Genomic DNA, 6,004 nt, shown 5'->3' with positions numbered 1-6,004 from the left:
AACTATATTGGACTTGTTGCCCATATAGCACATACCTTTTTTTAAATGGTACAACACGGATCTTTAGCATTACATGCAACGTTTATGGATCAATCCGGAGCCTAGGTAAAAAAGTATTCATTCATCGATTTCTAGGATTGATCTAGACCGTAATAATTTGACCCATCAGATTAATGGCTCCTAATTTCTAATTAACGTGAGAATTTCTTGAGAGTCTAGAATTAGTATAGGTATATATATATAGATAGATATAGATAGATAGGTATATAGATATATATATAGATAGATAGATAGGATAGATAGATAGATTACAGCAAGCTGAACGTATGGTGTCCATCCGTGCCAACGAGCCATTATGACAAACCAGAGTACGAAAGATATAATAGACACGTGGAATCAAAACCATAACAACTCCTATATTGTGTCTCCCGTGACCCTGATGATCATGGTTAAGCCAGCTCGTAGCGCTGTCATGCCAGATATAATCCTTTGTCTGATTGCTATATATGCTCCAGATTATTATGGCTACACTTGTAAAACCATCAAATATATATATGCCCAGAGCAGACAACATGCATATAAGAGTACTCTTCTTGGAAACTAAAGGAAAGCCTCATGGCCCAGCTCTCAGGTTTTTGTTCATTAGCGAACAGATTAAGCTCCAATGATGGATGTTACACACGTAACATGCCAGTACAATAATGGTTGCGCATAAATTTTGCAAATTAGTACGGCAAGAGTCAAAACTAATTAGCTCGACTGATAATGACATGCATGCAATTGCACGCTACGACCGGCCTATAAATACGACCTCAGACGACCCAAGCAAACCATCCCAAGCTAGCAAAGCCAAGCTTAGCCATAGCCACAGACCAGTAAGATCGATCAGTAGCAATGGGCGCCCTCCAAGCTCGCCGTCTTCCTCGCCCTGAACCTGGTCCTCCTTGCGGCCGCCCAGGGCTGCGGACCCTACTGCCCACCGGTCGTCCCTACCCCGCCCATCCTCCCACCGCCCGTGCCGTCGACCGGCGGGGCCGCTGCTCGATCAACACGCTGAAGCTGGGCGTGTGCGCCAACGTGCTGAACCTGCTGAAGCTCAAGATCGGCGTGCCAGCGAACGAGGAGTGCTGCCCGCTTCTGGGCGGGCTCGCCGACCTCGACGCCGCCGTGTGCCTCTGCACCGCCATCAGGGGCCAACATTCTCGGCATCAAGCTCAATGTGCCCATCGACCTGACCCTCCTCCTCAACCAGTGCGGCAAGAAGTGCCCCTCCGACTTCACCTGCCCCATCTGATCCATCCAACACCATCGATGAATATTATACATGCATTTTTTTATTGTAACTAGTTTGCATTTCATACGTACGCACCATACGTATATTTTCTATGTTCCAGTTCCGGTACTATATGTTAGGTGTTTGCATGGGCTCCCTCGCTCGTGCATGCATGCTTGATAAGTTTGTGATTGATCACATGATCAGCGTATCTCGTTATGGTATCTAAATGCATGATTCATGTATTTGTAAAAGGATTGTATGTGTATGAGGAATAGAAGGTTTGTCCAATTGTGTTAACTTCACCCGCAAAAGAAAAGGGTTAACTTGACCCGTGATATGCCAAGCTTGAAATGCATATTTATCGTACATGCACGCATGTTGCATCAATCATGATCAAATCCATATCTTTTCGAATGCATTAGCTAAATCTTCTTTCTTTATTTTTTGCCTAAAATTATCTGTAATCAGATTATATAAGATGAAAAAACAGGAACAACCAAAATCTTTGATAAAAGTAGAAGTTACATTGACACTAGTAGAAAACAGGCATTTGTCCCGATTCGTAAGGGCCTTTAGTTCCAGTTTCTTGAACCGGGACTAATAGGTCGTTACTAATGCCCCCCACCCTTTAGTCCCGGTTCTTACACGAAACGGGACAGATGGGCATCCACGTGGCCGCTGCGGGCAGCCCAGACAGGGGGGCCATTTGGTCTCGGTTGGTGACATAAACCGGGACCAAAAAGCATCCACGCGTCAGAAGCTGGCTGCAGCTGAGGTTTTTTTTAAAGTGGCTGGTTTAGGGGTTTTGGGGGTTAATTTAGGTTGTTATTAGCTAGCTAATAGAGAGAAGTGTCCTCTCTTATCTTCGTGCTTGGTTTACCAACGCTACTGCTATGTTCATTTCACCCGCTGATATATAATAACTCTTCATGCTTGCATCATACATCATCATATATAATAACAAGTCCTACTAATCATGCATCATCATACAACTTCTACTCGTTATTAATAACAAGTCATACGATCATCATATCATAGTCATCGAACCCAACCCTACATAATTGTTCTTAGCACATCATCAGTATCAGGTAGGACCTAAACACACTTAAGATAAAATAGCATAAAACAATATAGACCCTGACTCTCCATTATGAAGAATGGAGATCATCCTGTCTCCAATTCTTGCGCTTCGCTTCCTTTTGCTTCCAAGAAGCTCCTTACGACTGTCCATACATTTTTTCCATTCTTTGATTGTCATGTCTCCACTTCTTTTAGAAATCCGGTATGGACAGTTGAGATTCGTAGGACGACCTGGTTGTATGTTCAAAACATCAAGGCGACCGTGCGTATACATCAGATGAGGCACACAATCATTCGGGATTATCTGTTGAAAAACATAGTAATAACTTCGTAGTTAGCAATGATGTACTAGTTTTAGAAGTATGCAAAAAGATGCACGGATGTCGTAATAGTAAAAAATCTTACCAGGGTATCTCCATGGTAGTTACCGTAGTTCAACACGTGCACTAGTGGCACGTATTGACCATAATGTTGAGGAGTTCGATTGTAGACATTGTAATTCTCAAGATCAGTACAAAATGCGATCAGATGATTTTTCTCCTTATAAGTTAATTCGGAGCCATCGGTGTAGTGGGTTTTGTCTACCATCTTCCGCACATTCTTTGAAGAATGAAAATAAGCTGTCAATGGAAATAAGTTGTCAACTATTTTGAAATAAACAATATAAATTACTTAATAACTATGTTAAGCTCACATGGGGGAAGAATTGGAGGTGTATCCACAAGGACCCAAATGTCCATATTGTCTTGCTCGATTGTAGGATCACCAAGATCCATGGTGACAAGCATACCCTCATCAAAACCATACATCTTGCAAAGTGCTTCCCAATTTTTGCAACCAAAATGGGTTACACTCTCAGCATTGTACAGCTTTACTTTAAAATCCACACCATGATGGGTCCTTAGGAGAATTTTTTTGGTTTCCATACTTTCATGGTCTTCAAAACCCATCCTCTCCAAGACATAGCGTCTTGCATAGCATGGGATAAGCTAGTCGAATTGGAAAAGATGAAAAATACACGTTAAAATAGTTGAAGTCGTGCTTAATTACGAAAAAAACTATTGTCGTCGTTGCGTACCGTATGAACATCGAAGGTCTCCTCGAGCTTAATGCTGAAGCGCCGATCTTCGTCCAGCTCAATGAACCTGTCGCACATACCTCGGTCATCGTGGCACCAGTCGCACTCCCCCGGGCGGTTTTCATCGTCCGAGTACGACATTTCCGGCCTATGTTCATAATTCAAATATTAAACTTGTACAATTAAATATATGTACTAAAAAACCTAAATTAGATCATTATTATTAATCACGGGTTGACTATCGGTGATGTACGTAGCTCCTCCTTTCATTCCCGAGTGCATTATTACACCAAATTGTCTAGCACACGGGAATGAAGGAGAAGCTACCCCCACGACGGCGTGGATGATGGAGGGGACTCCTAGATTTCTGCATAGAGTGCTCTTCAATTTTAGCATTCAAAGTAGCAGTACTTTTCCAATATGAGCATCCAATAAGCAAAACCAAATCGTAAAATAAACTAGTATTCAAGTTAGCATGCATTCAATTATAACCAAAACTACATCATCTCTTGTGTCCTTACATCGTCGAATATTATCACTAATACTCCTCGAATACTATCATACATATAGCATCGCTAATATAGCTAGAACTGTAGCGCCCGATGGGTATCGTCGCGGATGGTGGACACCCAAAGATAAGGAACCATCACAGGATCATAGCTCAAGTGAGATCCCTGAAGAACCTGCTAGGTATTGTCGAAACTGCCCTCCAATGCAACCATGTAGCGACGGACGTGCTCGTCCTCCTCGCTGACACGGTGACGTACCACCTCCGCGGTGTCCGGAAGCCTCGGCACCGTCACTGGCCCACGCGACCGCCACCAAACAAGGATCGGGTCAACAACGGGCTGCCTCCTCACCAACCTACGTCCCCGGAAGGTAGCACCTCCCAATACCAGCCCGGCGGAGCCCAGTCCCGAACATGGCCCTGATCAAGCAGGCCTCCACCGCCGAGTCGACGACGACGAGGATGCGGGATAGGCATCGTCGACGTCGATGCGGGAACTACTTCTATATATAGTTAAATAAAGTAGTTTTATTAATTAAATCAACTAGTTCAACTACTAAGCACTTACTATAAATAAATAAAGTAGTACTTACTAAAAACAAACTACTTCTATATATAGTAAAATAAAGTAGTTTATTAAATCAACTAGCTAGTTCAACTATATATGAAGCACTTACTATAAATAAAATAAAGTAGTACTTACTAAAAATAAACTAGTTTAACTATAATTCTATTATTTTTCTAACTAATTATATTAAACACTTTCTCTTCTTATTTTTTCCTTTTTCCTCTATTCTACATATGAACATATTCATAAATGACTTTGATCATGCACAGTTTTCCTATACATAAACAATATGAACATATATATAAATTGACCAAGAAAATACTATGAACAAAAAAATTAATAAAATTCTATGAACAAAATTACAATAGAAAAAAATCATAAAAATTCTATGAACAGGAAAAAAATCATAAAAATTTGCCATATTCGATCTTTGCATATATATGAACATATAAACATGCATATTCAACAATAATATCATAAAAAAATCTAATGCAATATGAAAACAAATTAAATTACACAATATGAAAAAAAATCTAACAGAAAAATCTATGAACTACACTATCTAAATTTACTACACATCTATTCAAAAAAATCTATGACTTACAAAAAAATCTAACAAAAAAATATATAAGAAATCTAACAAAAATCTTAACTCAATTAAACTACACATCTAAATTTATACTACACATCTAAATTAACTAGTAGTAACATCAATTAAATTAGAAAAAAATTTTGCTCACGGCGACGGGTGTCGGGGGCGGCGACGGCGACGGCGGCGGCGGAGGTGCGGTGCGGGGCAGGGTGGGCGGCGCGGGCAACGGTCGATGGTGAGGTGCAAGCGGGTCCAGGGCGGGCGAGGGACGGGCAGGGGCCGGCGGCGTCGCGGGACACGGGGCACGGGGCGGGGCATGGCGACGGCGTCGGGGCGGCGCGGGGACGGCATCGGGGCGGCGCGGACGGCGCGGTGGCGATGACGGCGACGGTCGAGGCGGGAGAGGACGGGCAGCGCTGGCCGGCGTCGGGCGGGCGGGGCGGGGAAGAACGAACTGAACCAAATTTTCGTCGAGTGCTGCTTATATAGGCAGAGCATTGGTCCCGGTTCATGGCACCAACCGGGACCAATGCACCCTTTAGTCCCGGTTGGTGGCACCAACCGGGACCAAAGGCCTCTTTTCAGCAGCCAAAGGGCGGGAAACAGAGACCTTTGGTCCCGGTTGGTGCCACAAACCGGGACAAAGAGAGGCATTGGTCCCGGTTGGTGCCACCAACCGGTACCAATGCACCCCTTTAGTCCTGGTTGGTGGCACCAACCGGGGACCAAAGGTCGTGGTGACTGGCACGGTGCGGTGCTATGTTTAGTCCCACCTCGCTAGCCGAGAGGGGCTCAGAGTGGTTTATAAGTCTTGCCGAACCTACCACTTTGAGCTCCTCTCTACTGCAGGCTTACGGGCCTAAAATCACTCTCTGTGCTTGTGGGCCTATTGGGCCTACTAC

General features: G+C 43.5%; 1 pseudogene; it reads left to right on the top strand.

Annotated features, from left to right (window-relative positions):
• Positions 1–667: 667 nt before the first annotated feature.
• LOC123158386 (cortical cell-delineating protein-like) lies at positions 668–1,294 on the top strand (annotated as a pseudogene).
• Positions 1,295–6,004: the final 4,710 nt, after the last annotated feature.

This window comes from Triticum aestivum, chromosome 7B (genome assembly GCF_018294505.1).
Source record: "Triticum aestivum cultivar Chinese Spring chromosome 7B, IWGSC CS RefSeq v2.1, whole genome shotgun sequence".
In the NCBI taxonomy this organism is placed as follows: domain Eukaryota; kingdom Viridiplantae; phylum Streptophyta; class Magnoliopsida; order Poales; family Poaceae; genus Triticum; species Triticum aestivum.
Note: the sequence above shows the minus strand (reverse complement) of the source record. Positions and strands in the feature narration are given on the sequence as shown.